The 18,945-nt window shown below is 41.0% G+C and overlaps 1 protein-coding gene across 16 annotated transcripts in view; it reads left to right on the top strand.

The window, feature by feature from the left end:
- LOC132892991 (membrane-associated guanylate kinase, WW and PDZ domain-containing protein 1-like) overlaps positions 1 to 18,945 on the top strand; it is a 371,376-nt gene that overhangs the window by 122,601 nt on the left and 229,830 nt on the right. The window lies entirely within an intron of this gene.

Here is an 18,945-nt window from a genome sequence, read left to right as displayed (position 1 = left end):
AATCTAACTAGCTAGCTAATTTAATAACTTGCTTTATAAAGGTAACTAGCGAGCAAATCTAACTAGCTAATTTACAAATCTAAGTAGCTAGCTAATTTAATAACTTTTTAATTTAAAAACGTAACTAGCTAATTTACAAATCTAACTAGCTAGCTAATTTAAAAACAGCATTACATTTTTTTATTACATTTTACAACAGCATTACATTTTAAAAACGTGACTAGCTAGCAAACATAACTAGCTAATTTACAACTCTAGCTAATTTTAATAACTTAATTTAAAAAAAGTAGCTAGCAAATATAGCTAGCTAATTTACAAATCTAAATAGCTAGCTAATTTTGAACATCGAACTAGGCAGCTGATACAATTGAGCCAATTCACAAAACCTGTCAAATTTACAACACTTGCACGAACTAGCTATCTTATTGGCAAAACGTAACTAGCTAATTTAATTAGCTCAATTACAAATCTAGCTACTTTACCAAACTTAAAGTTGACATACAGCTGCATACTACTTTAGATTTGAAGACAAATTTTTTAAGGCTGATATGTAATTTTTATGTAAGAGGCAAATAAAACATCTCATCTTATATGGATCGCTAACTGCAGCAAAAGGCAGCACCTTACGAAGAAACAAAAGAAAAGAATCTCACGATGTCTCATTTTTTGTAACAAGTACGATGAAGGTCAAAGGAATGATAAAGTATATTATTGTTTTGAAAATGTACTTGTAATGGTGATGATACACGGGGCAACTTTTTGGGCAATGTTGCTGAGCAATGTTGCTGGGCAATTGCGTTTTGACTCTTTTCTATTGAGATTGGGCAACATTGTTTCTTTCTGAATGGTTTTGATAATCTCTGGCAACTTTTTGAGATGAGCCAATCAGAACGCGAGTATCGAGTCATGTGACCTCCTGTGAGGTTCGGATCAGAAATTTCAAACAAATATGGCGGCCGCTCAGTGTCAGTGGAGTGAAGAGATGGAGAGACTCCTCATCTGTTTTTACGCCGGTAAGTTATTTTAATATTCTATATGGAGGAATTTACCTCACCAAAGCTCTAAAAAACAACAGACAGCTTGATTAAATGGTCACAGCAAAAATTGAGACATCGATTTTTTTTTTTTTTTTTTTAGCTAACTGTAAACTGCCGTTGCTAACTGTTGTTGCCCATTGTTAGTTGCCCTGAAAAGTTGCCCTGTCTCTCACCTAGTTGCCCGCTGCCAGCAACATTGCTCGGCAACATTGCCCAAAAAGTTGCCCCGTGTATCATCACCTTAAGATGTGAGCATACGTGTTCAATTTGAATCATACCGGAGTAAACATTTTCTTACCTAGTACTTACGATGTTGCAAAGTACAATTAGTCAAGTATTTTCCACCCCGATTCAACAAACTAAACATGTTCTTGCATCAGATGGAGTGTCTAACGTGTACATGTGGCTTTCTTGGTTTCTCACGGTTTAAAAAAAAAAAAAAGACCTTTTTCACTGCTGCTCTGTATTTTCTCCCTCTCTATATTTGCCTCTCTCTCTCGCTCACACACGTGTGCCATGTGTTGGATAAATCCGGTGAACTGGTCCAATCCCCTTGATGTTGGGGATTATAATGATTTACGGCACTAAATCTCTGAATTTGATGTACTGGAAATGGAGCATTTACATTTATATGGCAGTATAAAAGACATGGAGAAAGGCAGGTCATACTGCTTAGTCAGTCTGTTTTGGCTGCCCAATGACGCAGTACTATTGTAATACTCAAACGCACAATGATTTTATTGTTGACCCTCCAAATTACTGTTCCTCCCCCACATTGCATTTACGATGCAGCTGCTTGAGAAGACATTTGTGGTGGTTGCTCTGTGAAATAAAGGCCATTTATAGGGCAACATAACACAGCTGTCTCCCAAACTGCGCTGTAATGCCACTTCAAACAGTGAACTCTCTAATATTCTGAATACTGATATTTGACTGCAGTTGAATTTATGATTGAGTTTAGGCCATGGCCAGGATAAGAATTACTGAAGGTACAGTGGTGCTTGAAAGTTTGTGAACCCTTTAGAATTTTCTATATTTCTGCATAAATATGACCTAAAACAACATCAGATTGTCACACAAGTCCTAAAAGTAGATAAAGAGAACCCAGTTAAACAAATGAGACAAAAATATTATACTTGGTCATTTATTTATTGAGGAAAATGATCCAATATTACATATCTGTGAGTGGCAAAAGTATGTGAACCTTTGCTTTCAGTATCTGGTGCGACCCCCTTGTGCAGCAAGAACTGCAACTAAACGTTTCTGGTAACTGTTGATCAGTCCTGCACACCGGCTTGGAGGAATTTTAGCCCGTTCCTCCGTACAGAACAGCTTCAACTCTGGGATGTTGGTGGGTTTCCTCACATCAACTGCTCGCTTCAGGTCCTTCCACAACATTTCGATTGGATTAAGGTCAGGACTTTGACTTGGCCATTCCAAAACATTAACTTTATTCTTCTTTAACCATTCTTTGGTAGAACGACTTGTGTGCTTAGGGTCTTTGTCTTGCTGCATAACCCACCTTCTCTTGAGATTCAGTTCATGGGCAGATGTCCTGACATTTTCCTTTAGAATTCTCTGGTATAATTCAGAATTCATTGTTCCATCAATGATGGCAAGCCGTCCTGGCCCAGATGCAGCAAAACAGGCCCAAACCATGATACTACCACCACCATGTTTCACAGATAGGATAAGCTTCTTATGCTGGAATGCAGTGTTTTCCTTTCTCCAAACATAATGCTTCTTATTTAAACCAGAAAGTTCTATTTTGGTCTCATCCATCCACAAAACATTTTTCCAATAGCCTTCTGGCTTGTCCACGTGATCTTTAGCAGACGGGCAGCAATGTTCATTTTGGAGAGCAGTGTCTTTCTCCTTACAACCCTGCCATGCACACCATTGTTGTTCAGTGTTCTCCTGATGGTGGACTCATGAACATTAATATTAGCCAATGTGAGAGAGGCCTTCAGTTGCTTAGAAGTTACCCTGGGGTCCTTTGTGACCTTGCCAGCTATTACACACCTTGCTCTTGGAGTGATCTTTGTTGGTCGACCACTCCTGGGGAGGGTAACAATGGTCTTGAATTTCCTCCATTTGTACACAATCTGTCTGACTGTGGATTGGTGGAGTCCAAACTCTTTAGAGATGCTTTTGTAACCTTTTCCAGCCTGATGAGCATCAACAACGCTTTTTCTGAGGTCCTCAGAAATCTCCTTTGTTCATGTCATGATACACTTCCACAAACATGTGTTGTGAAGATCAGACTTTGATAGATCCTTGTTCTTTAAATAAAACAGGGTGCCCACTCACACCTGATTGTCATCCCATTGATTGAAAACACCTGACTCTAATTTCACCTTCAAATTAACTGCTAATCCTAGAGGTTCACATACTTTTGCCACTCGCAGGTATGTAATATTGGATCATTTTCCTCAATAAATAAATGACCAAGTATAATATTTTTGTCTCATTTGTTTAACTGGCTTCTCTTTATCTACTTTTAGGACTTGTGTGAAAATCTGATGATGTTTTAGGTCATATTTATGCAGAAATATAGAAAATTCTAAAGGGTTCACAAACTTTCAAACACCACCGTAAATGACTGGATGTATTTGATCATTTAGTTGCAGTTGTATAACAAATTTTATTTACTATGGCGGAACTAATGCACATCAAGCGATTTGTTAAACAAAAAAAAATCTATAGATTATCTTTAACTGGTAAACATGCTAACCTAAAAACTAGCTTTCTAGTAAGATAACTAAAAGCATGCTGATCTTTAATTCCCTGCCCTTTTAAATGAAGCGACCAGAAATCAGCTAGTTTATCGACGTGTGATTGTGTACATGATGACGCAGTTTAACAGTTAACTAGGCAGCTAAAGGTTTTGCAGTTGGCAGCCCATATACAGTTCACTGAGACGGAATTACTGGGCCTCATTTATGAACCTTTTAGTGAAGTCGTGTGTAAATATTTGTGTAAGCCAAACTGAAAGAAAGATTTACAAAACGTTCAGAAAAAAGGTGGCTTTTCTTTGTTCTCACGTGTACCGGTGCATATCGCCCATAAGTGCAAAGTGTGTTTCTGACACGGCTCATTTTCACTTGGTGACACACGAAAGTTCAAGTGCCCGTACAGCTGTGAGCATGAAATGAATGATGAAATTAAAGGCTGAAAGACAGAAATGGAACTTATTTTGACTCCCTTCCATGCAAATAAATATATTTAATAAGTGTATAATAGTATTATGTAACAGTATATACAGTGTCTTGCAAAAGTATTAATCCCCCTTGGTGTTTGTCCTGTTTTGTTGCATTACAAACTGGCATTAAAATGGATTTTTGGAGGGTTAGCACCATTTGATTTACACAACATGCCTACAACTTTAAAGGCGCAAATTGATTTTTATTGTGACACAAACAATAAGATGAAAAAACAAAAATCTGGAGTGTGCATGGGTATTCATCCCCCAAAGTCAATACTTTGTAGAGCCACCTTTTGCTGCAATTACAGCTGCAAGTCTCTTGGGGTATGGCTCTGTTAGCTTAGCACATCTAGCCACTGGGATTTTTGCCCATTCCTTAAAGCAAAACTGGTGAGTGGCCTAGTGGTTAGTGTGTCCGCCTCTTGATTGGGAGATTGCAAGTTCTTCTCATGGTCAGGTCTTAAACCAGTATCTCACTGGGCTGCGACAGCTTGCCGCAAATTGCGAACATTATTCGCGAGAGAGTTTCAAAAGTGTCTTGAAACATTCGCGGGGCTTCTCAATTTCCTCGCATGAGTCACAAAGTGTCGCTCCTTTGTCGCTGAAATTTTGAACATGTTCAAAAAATTCATGCGACAAAATTTCTCTCAAAATAGCCGCAAATGCATCGCTGGTGTCGCAAAGCCATGACGAACCCTTCTTAAGTCCGTTTCCGTGAGACAGGAAGTGCGAGTGTATCTCACTGGGCTGTGACTAGTTGGAGACACAACAATTGTGATAAAATATGCGAATATCAATTCACTGCGATTCCAAGTGAAAATTGTCCCTAATTTGCATATTTTATCGCAATTGTGTCTCCAACTAGTCGCAGGCTGTCGCAGCTCAGTGAGATACTACCCATACCAAAGACCATCATAAAAATGGTGCCTATTGCCATCTGGCAAGGCACGCTGCAATACAGGTGTGAGTGGGGAGTCAAACTTTCGCGGTTACCAGAGGACCAACCCCCCACTGTAACCCTAGCTATGTAATATAGACGAGAGGCCGAGGGCTACGAAACGGAGATTGGCGCCACCAAACATGCCATGTATGGTGCAGGAAGGACTTTGACTTAAAGCAAAACTGAGAGAGAGAAAAATTCCCGAATACAAAATTTCTTGAGGAAACGCTTGTACTAACCATTTACCTACATATGTTTGTGTCCATCTCACAAACTCTGCTTTTGTTGCTATTTCTGTTTTGTATCATGACAATTGCCCTGTAGTTACGGAAACAAGAGGAAACTTGGGGTGTATTCAGACCAGGATAGTTCGATAGTTCACTTGCTTTGGTCCAAACCAAATGTTTTTTTTATTTTTTCATTTTGGTGCGGTTCGCTTTCACACTCTACATTTTAGTAAGCGGACCAAAATCTGTCAACAAAGCCACGCGCCCTGAGGTCGTTCAGCTATTGGTCAGAGACGACACGCGCACAAAGCGTTAAGTTCAAAAGTAGTCACGGAGGGTAGCACTGATGAGCGCACATCATGTTGTGACAGTTCTGGCTCTTCACGCAAGTCGCTAGTACCGCCACTTTTTGAAAGAATGTCCCTGATTTTAATGTAGGTCTGACGGAGTTTCTTCACTTTTAGCCGACATTGTTCTGGGGAGCGCGTGAACCCCTTCTCCTTCATTTTCTCACTGAATACAGCAAACACGTCGGCATTTTTGTGTGTTCTCTCCAAAAGCTCAGATATGTGGACATCTGCCCATATATCCACAAGGGTACGCGTTTCTTCCTCGGCCCACGTTTGCCCCCTACTCATTTTTTGTACTCTGTAGTCTAGCCTACCACTGGTGACTAAACGACTGTTGTAAGGTTCCCTTGACAACCGAAAGTGTTTGCACTTTGCGATGGAGTGTCAAGACTCTGTTTCCCATAATGCTCGACAAACGACAGAAGCTCCCGAGGTACAAAAAAGCAAAACTGTCAGATTAGGTCCGGTCTGCTTTCACACCTCCAAAAGGTCCGCACCAGGGTTCCTTTGGTCCGGACCGAGTCCGACCTTGCAGCTCGGTCTCGGTCCGCCTGTTTGGTCCAGACCAGAGTTCGGTGGTTTGTATTCAGACCAACCCAAAAGGTCCGGACCAAGGGAAATTTGGTTCGTTTGGTCCGGACCAAACAACGTAGGTGTGAATACACCCTTATTCTCAGACCGCATGTTTCACACAGTGCTGTACCAGTTTGGGTTGTAGCTAAATGAATGAGAAGTGTACAAATGCACCATGTACTGTATCTTCATGTTTCCTCTGTTTTGTTCATTCCCCTGGTTAAACCTCGTCTTGATTTTGCTCTGCATGAAGCGAAATGAACCAGTTTTCTAGGCAAATTATTTTTGGTTTTGTATCTTCTTCCATCCGAGACCGTAGATGTTGTCAGGCAAACGTTTTGTATTTTTGCTAATTTTGCTTAAGACTGCTGGTGTTTTGTCAAAGCTGAGAAGCTAGCGAGCGATTGTGAGTAAACACTGTCTAGTTAGGAAATCCCAAAGTGTGAAGCTTTATTGGAATTGTTTGATGATTAATGAACTCCAGACTGTTAATATGCGGGATATTTGGAAAGAAAGGAACTGATATTTACATTTCAGCGCTGGTTAATTCTTGATTCTGATTGGCCAGATGTTGTTGATGGATTTTCTATAACAGCAGTTCGGTTGACAGTGTTGGCTGCAAGGTTTATTAATTTATTAATGCCTACTAATAGTATTTCCTATACAATGCTTTTAATATCATAAAAGCTTGCACAGGGTTCTGCATATTTTAAAAATGTGTGTAATCACTCATATGGTGAAGTTTTCTGTGAGATGTTCATTTAGTATTTCTGGAAGGAGTCTCCAGTGTCAATTTTCAGGCGTCATCTCACAGGCGTTCCACAGCATCAATTATAACTATAAATGGATGAAAAGTATGATGTCTTTTTTTTTCAATTCGTAAATAAAATTGTTCGTGTTGGCAAAAAGATGGGGTATAAGTGGAATAAAACACTTGAGGCCTAGAAAAAAAAATTGTGTTTCCTGTCAACCCTTCAAAAAAAAATTTAGGGTAGGACGGTCGGATTTTTTTTTTTTTTTTAATTTTCTATGTTGACTATGCGGCTTCACACTAGTGATAAAATACTTACTGATGGAGGACATCGCCCAGATTTATATCCTCGGCTATTTCTATTCCGTGTGGGGCCGTTGTTAACGGTTGTGTATGACCTGTGTCTTCTGATACAGTGGATGTTTTAAGGTTGTGTGCTATATCTTGTGTTGGGTGGTGTAAATTATAAATTTGAATTAAATTGAGATTTGATTTAAAGGACGAAATTATTGAAAAATTACAACACAAGTTAATTTTAAAAATCATGGTGCCACCGGTGGTCGCCATGTTCTCGTTCTTGTCTCGACAAACTCCCGTAAGTGATAATGTGATCGCGATAACGTGGTCATGTGACCGATCAACACGGCAGCACCTGGAACGGATTTTTTTGTGTATCGTCTTAAGTAAACGAGTCCACACAGACTGCATGTCGCGTTGTTGATCACTTTCTCTATGTATTTTGTTTAGAAATTGAGTTCTTTATTGGATGAACTAGTTAAAATATGTACAGGGTCGGCGAGGTTTTAGCAGGGTCGGGCGGACGACCGGAAAAACACTTTTTTTTTTTTTTTTTTTTTTTTTCTAGGCCTAATGTGTCTCGCATCAGGTCAAGTCACACCACAATGCCAGTGATTATTCTCCAACAATATCATGCTCTTGTGTTGTGTGTTGTTCCTTACCTAAAGTTCTGTATATTATTGACTGTAGTATGGAGTGGTATTTTTATTTGTCACTAAATAATGTTTACACTTAAAGTATTGTCATTGTCTGTATTAGTTGTGTTCACAAAATATCGATCAGCTTGTTATATTAACAGACAAAAACACATCTGGGACTGAATATGGAAACCATAGCCATATATAAGGAAGCATTAACATGCCCAAGAATAAAAGGAAGTCAGCCATCCTCTATAAAAGTGAGTTAATTCTGGTAGCTGCAGATGTTGGCTGTCGTGTTTCTTGTCTAATTAAAGCTAGACCGCCTTTCAGATTTTTCAAGTGTAGGTCATAAAAAGAATTTTCCCTGACACCCAGTTATTTTTGTTTCATGGACTGAAAGCTACTGAATTTGAATCACATACTTCCAATTTTATTATTTTTTAATAGAACAATTAATGAATTTAGGGCCACATGGCCCTGAATTCTCCACTATTTTTTTTTTTTTCTTGCTTCACCATGACCCAATTCAAAATACTATGTCATGCATCACGCGGTGGGCTTTCCTCGTTCGCACAAGGTATTGTGGGATACAAATTTGAAACAGGAGAGAAAAATGGAGGACGTGTGTGTGTGTGAAGCGTGAAAGACCGACTACAGTAACGGAAAGCGAGAAGAAAAGACGTTCTGTTGCGAAGGAAAAGAAATACAGGACCAAACCAATAAATATCGTTGGTCAGTGAGCACCTCGGTGTGATCAGCTGTTCGTTTAGCCAGGGGCGTATCAAGCTTTCCAAAAGTGGGGGTGTTCTGGAATGGGGAAGCCATATCATTAGAAATCGGTTTATGGCTATATACACGCCCGGCGTGTACACTGTGATGTACTGTCAATGACCGATATGGAACTTTTTCATACCCATGGTCCATGGATGCAAATGAAAGGGAGGACAGCAGAAAGCCTATAAATCCAGTTGACTCCAGCCAAGTTCTGCATTTCATGCAGAGATCCATCATGTTGGGTTTTGGTGTTGTTACTGCGAGGGCTATGTAATTATTCAGTAAGTGAAGGCAAAAAGTATTGAGTGATAATTCTAGATAACAGGATACTGTTCTATAACAGAGATGTCAGTATTGCTGCCTACACTGGTGTACACTGATATATAAACAAAACCAAAAACTTCACATAGCCCAAGAAGTCATACACAGTGTATAGATCATACACCATCATGCATAACAGTTTGGACTGGGATCGCTTTGTGTGAGCAGGAGGCATGGCTAATCAGTTCATGTTGGAGAAGCGCAGCATCCTGGAAGGACCTCTTTAGTATAGCATTCAAATAAGACGGGGCAGTTCCTGCTGTTAATGTCTTTAATTATTCAAACTCGTGTACAAAACTTGTTTGCATCATGCATTACATCAGGTTTAATGCATAAAATTTGAAAATGATGCAATAGACTACACATACAACAAACACTTAATGGCCAAATAACATTACTGTACAACAATTATTGAACATTCGTTTGATTTGAAATGCCTTTAAATCTCAATTGAAAAACTCTTCTAAAAAGTGATAAGCAGTTATAATGCATGAAAAGTAGACTTGGTACAAACACACACTCGTAATAAAAAAACTTGCCTCAACTGACTTTACAACTAACTACTATTAACACAATCTTTTAGGGCATGGCGCCTGGGACAACTGTTTGAACGACGGCATCGCAAGCGCTTTGAGAAGGGTCTGTGTGCAGAGCCAGGCACAGTAAGCACCGCATGTGATGTCAAACCTGGAGCGGTAAAACTAGTGTTGGCTCTGCAGACGGATACTGTATTATTGAGCGCTTTCGGCACGCTACGCAAACTGGCTATTATATTCACGCAACTGCTGATTGGTCGGGTGAGAAAAACTGTTTTGAGTCCGTTGCGTGGCTGTTTTTTGTCTAACGTTATGGCAATAGTTTACTTCCTTGTTACACATTTTATAGTAGCTGTATAATTTTCATAATGATGTCATTTTAATCTGACAAAAGTGCGGGGGATGAAATTGTGTTTCAACAAAAGTGGGGGGGATGAAACGTACGCATCCCCTGCGAGTGATACGCCCCTGCGTTTAGCGACAGAATGATGGAACTGTCAGTGCACGGTCAAAGGTAAACCTGCGCAAACACAGCACACGGACTTCCTCTGTCTGCTTAACTGCGCAACACGAGCAATTTCATGCACGTTATTTGCTCGGGAATCCCTTCAAATTATATAACTTAATAACAGAATGGCCTGGTTTGAGAGATTGCAGAAATAAACATATCACAATGACCAAATTTCAGAGGAAACTAAATTTCACTAATTTTATAAAATCAAAAGGCCGTCTCGCTTTAAAATCAGGGACATGTAATCTGCAGTCTGTTACCGACAGAGACACAAAATGAAATGTATCTGTGTTGTGTGTAGTAGAGGTTTTGCTGAGTAGAAGTATTCACCTTCTTGCATGGCTTAAGGTGTATTTAGAGTCAACTAAACAGACACACAGTCCCGGCAAAGTGCAAATTACATCATGCTTGTGTAGAACCGAAAGTGTAATATTTACTCAGTTTATTCTTTCTGTTCAAGAATGCATTCTGTAAGGAATTAAAAAAAACATGGTGAGACATGCTGTTAACTCAAGAAGGTTAAAACAGACAAATAGATTATTACTTTTATTATGTGGTATACAAAAAGTATTAGTACCAGTACCAATCAAAAGTTTGTACACCCCACTCATTCATAGGTTTTTCTGTATTTTGACTCTCTTCTACATTGTAGAACAATACTGAAGACATCAAAACTGTGAAGTAACACATGGAACATAGATGGAATTATGTGGTAAACAAAAGTGTTAGGCAGCACGGTGGTGTAGTGGTTAGTGCTGTTGCCTCACAGCAAGAAGGTCCGGGTTCGAGCCCCGTGGCCGGCGAGGGCCTTTCTGTGTGGAGTTTGCATGTTCTCCCCGTGTCCGTGTGGGTTTCCTCCGGGTGCTCCGGTTTCCCCCACAGTCCAAAGACATGCAGGTTAGGTTAACTGGTGACTCTAAATTGAGCGTAGGTGTGAATGAGAGTGTGAATGGTTGTCTGTGTCTATGTGTCAGCCCTGTGATGACCTGGCGACTTGTCCAGGGTGTACCCCGCCTTTCACCCGTAGTCATCTGGGATCGGCTCCAGCTTGCCTGCGACAATGTAGAACAGGATAAAGTGCCTACAGATAATGAGATGAGACAAAAGTGTTAAATGTTTCATATTTTAGATTCTCCAAAGTAGCTCATGTTTACCTTGACGCTTTGCACACTATTGGTATTATCTTAACCAGCTTCATGAGAATGCTTTTCAATTAACAGAGGTTCCTCATCAACAGTTAATTATTGGACGAGTTTCTTGCCTTCTTAAAGTGCACATTCTGGACCAATTTGTTTGTTTGTTTGTTTGTTTGTTTTTATATGAAAGTATGTCCCTTTACACACTCATCCAGAAGGGTAATTTTGCACAAGGCCATCTGTCTACAGCAGAAAAAAATAAAATAACAAAATGCGTCTGGAAAAATCCCAAGGGAGTCTGGAGCCAGATTCGTGACGTCACCTGCGGAAGCGCCAGCAGGCTGCGCGAGCTTTGCACGGTTTCAGTGCACAGTCTGTGTAGACCAAGCGCTCCCATTTCTCTCTCATTGTCCGGTCTTTTGGGAAACGATGAGTACTAATCCCATCAAGATTGGTGTTGCTACACCCTCCTACGATACATCTGTTAACCATTTTAATAATTATGCGATAACATTGAAGAAATTAGCAGAAAACCGCCAGGTCGTTTTCTCATAAACAAACCAGCGCTGACGTAGGATTCAGAGGGAGGCGTCCCGCATGCGACGTCACGAAAATCAGTGTTTCCCGGGAAATCCAAATGCCAAGTTTTTTCAGAGGCGGACCAATTCGCCTCAAATGGCTTGATTTCACCTGAATTTTTATGGTATTGTGGAAGGTAAAAAAAAAATTTTGCACAAAAAGCAAAATGTGACACACATTTGACAAGTTTAATATAAAATAGGAGAATTACATTGATCTTGCTCCTGAATTTACCCGTGATATGCACTTTAATGTGTTTATCAACAGTAAATAACAAAAAATACAGTAAATAGCCCTATTCCACAACTGTAGTAATCCATGTTGTGTCAAGAACCGCTCAAAAAAGGAAAGGGAAACGACATCCATTATGACTTTAAGACATGAAGTGACTTTTAATGACTAAAAATTAAGAAAACTCATTGTATTAGAAGGTGTGTCCAAACTTTTGACTGGTACTATATGTTTGAATGAATGAATGAATGAATGAATGAATTTATTTTTATTTCGAACATGTATAAAAAAAGTATGTAACTATTTGTACATACAAAAGAAAGAAAACGAGAAATTAAAAAAAATAAATTAACATAAAGAGCTAAGACATTACAAAACGCCGCACATTGTTCGAAAAAGGAGTGGGAAGAAGTACAATACTTTAATTTCCCACCCCTTTTTAACTACCCCGAAATCCAAACTACATTAATACACCTATAAAAATATATACCATATATACACTTCATGAATATCTATATAAATATATAATTACAAAATGTTTGACCTGAGGATAGGACACATACGCAATATTTAACATCGTATGTGGTTCTTCCCCAAACTGTTGCCACAAAATTGTGAGCGCAGTTATCTAGAATGTTTTTTTGTTTTTTAAATTGATTCTCTGAATCTATGGGGCCATGTGCACAAACTGAGGTCCATAAAGATATGGTTTGCCAGGGTTGGTGAAGAAGAAACAAAGGGGCGACTAAGGCTACATCCACACGACAACGGCAATGAGATGTTATTAAAAAAAATTATCGTGTCCACATGGGCAACGGATCAGTAAAATATCAGGTACATATGGCAACGCAACGCATGCGCATAAACTATTATGTGCGAGACTTCATATTAGCCACAAAGTCAGAAAAATCTGTTCGTAAAATTACATTATAATGACTAAATACAATGAAGAGTATTTTTCCAGTCTCACCTGTGAAAGGTAATCCCATGTGATCTCGTTTGAACGGCAAACCTGTTGGTACAGTTAAACGCAGCACATGAATGAGGCATCTTTATTCCCCGCTTTGCGCCATCCAATATGGCGGCGAGGATGATGTATGATTCTACGCGGAAGGTGGCGTCTTTAATGGTCCGAAATAAATTGAATGCTGCACGTTGATGGATTAATTTGTTGTTCTACGCCCTTTTTGAGGAATGTATTGTAGGACTTAAACCAACATCTGAAGAGGTGAGATCGCTCCTTTTTTTCCCTATTTTTGCTGGCGGGATTGACTCTGCCCTAAGGGCTATTCTCTCTCTCTCTCTCACTTTGCACCATTACACAATAAATATTCACAGTGAAAATATTTTGTAAGCGCGTTTCATGAACCAAGTTATTGGATTTGTTGACAACTCGCATCGAGTTCGTTACACTTCTACCTGGCGTGAAGCACATGTGGTTGTGACGTCATCGTAAACAAATCCGTTCTGCTCATCCAGACGACTTCGCAACGGCGCCGTTGCCAGATCCTTCCACTCTGGAACCCGTTCTCAAAAGATTTCGTTTTGGGGCACCCAAAACGCCGGTGCCGTGTGGACGCCAGGCCGAAACGATAAACAATTTTATCAGATTCACCTAAATCCGTTGCCGTGTGGACAGGGCCTAAATGAAGCGTCACTTTGCAAATAATGATAATGCTGTTGATGATAATACGGAAGTGATTCCACCATGTGGACATGAAACCATCCATTTGTTAAAGGATTACCCACATCGGCCACACCCATACCCCTGCTGTTTTTATGCAGTTATCTAATCAGCCAATCCCTTGACAGCAGCACAATGCATAAAATAAAATCATACAGATACAAATCAAGAGCTTCAGTTAATGTTCACTTCAAACATCAGAATGGGGAAAATTGTGATCTCAGAGTGTGACTCTCACTGTGGCATGGGTGCTGGTTTGAGCCCGATGGACTGGTTTGAGTATTTCAGGAACTGCTGGTCTCCTGGGGTTTTCACACACAACAGTCTGTAGAGTTGACACAGAATGGTGCGAAAAACACAGTGAGTGAGCGACAGTTCTGTGGGTGGAAATGTCTTGTTGATAAAAGAGGTCAGAGTAAAATGGCCACATTGGTTCGAGCTGCCAGGAAGGATACAGCAACTCTGCAACTGTGGTGAGCAGAAAAACATCTCAGCATGCAACAACAGACCACATTGAGTTCCAGTCCTGCAGCCAAGAACAGGAATCTTAGGATGTTTTCACACTTGGTCCCTTTCAGCCATCTAACCGAACTCGGATCGATGACTCAGCATTTTTTGCGCATATGTGAACACTCCAACCGTACCCAGACCCCTTTAAAGCGAACTGAGACCACCTCAAGAGGTGGTCTCAGTACGGTTCGCTAAAAATCAACGGTACGGTTCGCCTAATCTGTGCATTGTGAACAAAAAGCGCACCGGGTTCACTTCGCCTTTTTCACTGTAGGTTAAAGGAACAGTCCACCGTACTTCCATAATGAAATATGCTCTTATCTGAATTGAGACGAGCTGCTCCGTACCTCTCCGAGCTTTGCGCGACCTCCCAGTCAGTCAGACGCGCTGTCACTCCTGTTAGCAATGTAGCTAGGCTCAGCATGGCCAATGGTATTTTTTGGGGCTGTAGTTAGATGCGACCAAACTCTTCCGCGTTTTTCCTGTTTACATAGGTTTATATGGCCAGTGATATGAAACGAGTTCAGTTACACAAATTGAAACGTAGCGATTTTCTATGCTATGGAAAGTCCGCACTATAATGACAGGCGTACTAACACCTTCTGCGCGCTTCGGCAGTGCACTGATATCTGAGCTCCGTATCAATGCGCTGCCGAAGCGCGCAGAAGGTGTTAGTACTCCTGTCATTATAGTGCGGACTTTCCATAGCATAGAAAATCGCTACGTTTCAATTTGTGTAACTGAACTTGTTTCATATCACTGGTCATATGTAAACAGGAAAAACGCGGAAGAGTTTGGTTGCATCTAACTACAGCCCCAAAAAATACCATTGGCCATACTGAGCCTAGCTACATTGCTAACAGGAGTGACAGCGCGTCTGACTGCGTCTGACTGACTGGGAGGTCGCGCAAAGCTCGGAGAGGTACGGAGCAGCTCGTCTCAATTCAGATAAGAGCATATTTCATTATGGAAGTACGGTGGACTGTTCCTTTAACCTTCTTCGTTTGCTGTAGTTGGTCACGTGACTGTAGCAGGGAAACTCAACTTCCTTTTGAAACTTACCACAGCCGCTTTACAGTTCTCTGAACTTACTGACTGATGAGTCAGCCACAATAATATATATAATTTTCCTTAATCCGCACTATTTTGATCAAAGAATACAGCAGGGCAAGCATGGCAGCAGACATTTTGATTCAAGAGAAAATTACCCAGAATTCCGTGCACTGGGGGTCTGAGGGCTCTAGAGGACCTGGTGTGAACAGAAAGAGGACTGAGGCCCCATCAAAGCTTAACTGGACCAGAAAGAGAACCCAGTCCTCTTTGTAATAAATTCACAGTGTGAACACAAAAAGAGCGGAGTTCTTTTTCTGTTGGTCCACTTAGAGGACTGAGTCTGGTTCCTTTAAAGGGGACCAGGTGTGAAAACACCCTTAGAATCAAGAGCAAGTTCATATTAAAGTGGCCGGTGAGCGTGTGTAGAAAATGGTCTGTTCTGTTTGTTTAACTGTTTCCTGCACGTGAATGTAGAATCACGTAAAAATCCACCTTTCAGTCGAGGTTTTGTTTCCCCGGCTGCTGATATTATTATTATGCCTTCCTGGACTCACCCTAAAACCTGACATGGTGGAAAAACGTTTCCCTGTTTCCTATCGAGGTCGTGCAGTTAAATCAGATATCACAAAAATGGTAAATCATGAGCAAGGAAAAATCAGTACATCACAAGCCTAATTGGCAACTTTTTTTTTTTTAGTATCCTCCTAAGGCCCAAGCTGTTTTTTACATGCATTTTTTTATTTCTCTTTGCTATTTGGGCTTATTAGAACCTGATTAGAATAAAAACTAAGCATCATCTTTTGATAAGATGTACTTTTAGAGAAAAAGTATGTCCACATATGTGGATTCTTGTTCCGAATTTCCATAAAGTGCTGTCCACGCATGTGACCGCTAAGCCCTAGGAGGGTATAGTATCTGATCAATTTTTGTCGATTCGTTGTTGCATCTTTAAAATTCACCTCACACAGGTCTGGCTGGGATTTTTGTCTGAGGTTTGAGCTGCATTTTATTGTGCAGGTGAATCTTATTTGCTTAGCAGCATGTTACACCACAGAGTTTCCTGTTTTGCATGGCAGGGACTGACCAGAGTTTGACCTTTTGCTGAGCTGCCCAAGTTTCTTTTTAAAGAGAGTTGTAGAGAGGGACATGGACACACACACACACCATGGAAAAAACAACAACAAAGACACCCCCGTCATGATTGTGGTTAGCCTGCTATGTTATTCTAATTGTTTACTACAATGAGAAGGAAAATGAGTACTGGCCCTTTTAGGCAAGCAGGTAGGTGTGTGTGTGGGTATTAGGGTGCGTAAGACGGGCAGTGTGTGCTTCGATGGTGATGCTGCAGAATGGAGAACAAGATGGAGTCACACAGCTGCACTCCTTCAGTGCTCTCCTTCTGCCTTCTTCAGAAATAGTGTGCGTGCGCAGGCCTTGAGTTGTTCCAGTGGTTTTGCATCTCTAAAGAATGAAGGACAATGGACTTGTGTCTCCTGGACATTGATGCTTTCCAAGTCCAAAACAGTGGGAGGTCGGAACACAGTGAATGAAGTTTTGTGTGTGTGTGTGTGTGTGTGTGAGAATGTAAATGCGGTTGCAGTGTGAACCCAGTGATGGAAATCTCCAGTATCTGTATATGTGTGATTAAAACGTATCATATGCACATAAGTCATTCTAAACTGCCATTTAAAAAAAAAATCTATAACGTTTGTCTTGGGTAGCTTATTCAGCTTTTGAACCCTGGAGCAATGGAGTACAGAGCAGTTGTGTAGTTCCTTACACTTACCTGAGGGTTTCGTGTTACGTGAGAAACAGGGAAACATCAACAGACTTGTTTGTGGTAATCACACACACACTGAAGGTTTGGAAGCAACACCCGAAGCTCCAACGTGTGTCAAAAGAAGTTAAAGCATGACAGGAAACCGGATTGATTTTCTATAACAGCACGGCTCTGACGGGCTCGAAACGAACCATCACATGAATGATGAGTTTATACTGTTGCTCTCGTTCTATTGTGTTACGGTTGTTTCTGTAGTGACCGCTCATTCACAGGGAGCTGTACATAATCTAAGCCTAATAAATAATGAATTAATAATGTTAGAGAGCATATCAGCGATGACCTGGTGAGGGCTTCTGTTCGGAGATGTTTCTCTAACATGGCAGGAGTCTCCAGTGTAAAAGTTTTCCACTACGGGAAAGTCTTCAGGACAGAATTTGTGCTTGCCGGTTTCTCAGGAACATGACAAGCTCAAGCTACGTTCTTTTGTCTTATTAAATTTAAGAGAAAGGTAAAAGACAGGCTGGCGAAGGAACGACCGTTTCTCGCTGCTATAATGATAACGGGAAGTAACTCGTTTTCGGGACGTCTCATAACTGTTAAGAAGCGCGACGTATACCGTTTGTATTAATCGGTTAAAAAATAAAACGCTTCAGGATGTGCTTTCACAGGAAAATGATCAACTTTGTGGTTGCAGCTTCATCCCGAACCGCATCACACCCCCTCTGTTATGGATTATTTTCCTATAACAGCACAGCCTGGAGTGTGCTATTCCTTACGTATAATGGTGATTTAAAAACACTTCTGACGTAGTTGAACGCATGCACACAGACGCACACTGTTTCGACGTGTACACAATCATATCCCCAAGTTAGAAATGATAGAAAGTAATTTTTTGGCTGTTTATACAGTCAGGGAGGCTTTTTTGTGATTCTGGGTCGCCTTCTCTACTCTTCCACTCTGGTCTGAAGGAGCTCTGTCTCTTTTCTTCCTTCATACTCACTCTTTCCCCATTTCTTCTTTTGGTGGAAGCGAACAGGTGCTTAATGCTGCAGTTTCGCTAGAGGTTGCAGCAGTGTGTGTGTGTGTGTGTGTGTGTGTGTGTGTCCCGTAGCAGGAAAACACAGTGTATGTGTCCCTCATCTAAAACATGGCCATTGTTATATGGTGCAGTAAATGTTCATGACAGGGCAAGTCTCTCTCTCTCTCTCTCTCTCTCTCTCTCTCTCTCTCTCTCTCTCTGTCTGTCTTTGTCTCTCTGCTGCTTCATTTCCATTCCATTCTGTCCTCCCAGCTGCTGCTGCCTGCTAAAGCGGAGTTATCCCTTATCCCTCACAGCCCTCCCTCTCTCACTATATCTCTCCCTCCCCCTACCTGATCTCTCTCTCTCTCTCTCTCTCTCCACCTCCCTTGCTCTCTCATTCTTCAAATCCTCTGCCGACCGCCAGCCCTCTCGGGTTCCACCGTTACGCTTTCATTTGATTTGCTTTTCACGCTCCCGTTGTCGCTAATTCTCCCACTCAGCCTCTTTTCTTCCCCTCTCCGTCGGCACCTCCATCTCTCCATCGTGCATTTTTCCCCCCCCCCTTCACCATGATTGCATGGGACACATTTTTCTGCTAGCCGTTGATACAAAGAGAGGATTACCGCTTGATCGGAGAGGAGAGGAGCGTGCGCGTGTGTGTGTGTGTGAGAGAGAGTGAGTGAGAGGAAGAGAGAGAGAGCGAGCTGGAGGAGACTGCTGTCCTGCTCTCCATTTCCACATCCAGGTAAGTGCCTTTCTTCTGCTTTCGCTTTGCAGCATGCAGAATT

Source organism: Neoarius graeffei, chromosome 10 (assembly GCF_027579695.1).
Source record: "Neoarius graeffei isolate fNeoGra1 chromosome 10, fNeoGra1.pri, whole genome shotgun sequence".
Classification (NCBI taxonomy): domain Eukaryota; kingdom Metazoa; phylum Chordata; class Actinopteri; order Siluriformes; family Ariidae; genus Neoarius; species Neoarius graeffei.
This window is presented reverse-complemented; position numbering and strand designations above follow the sequence as displayed.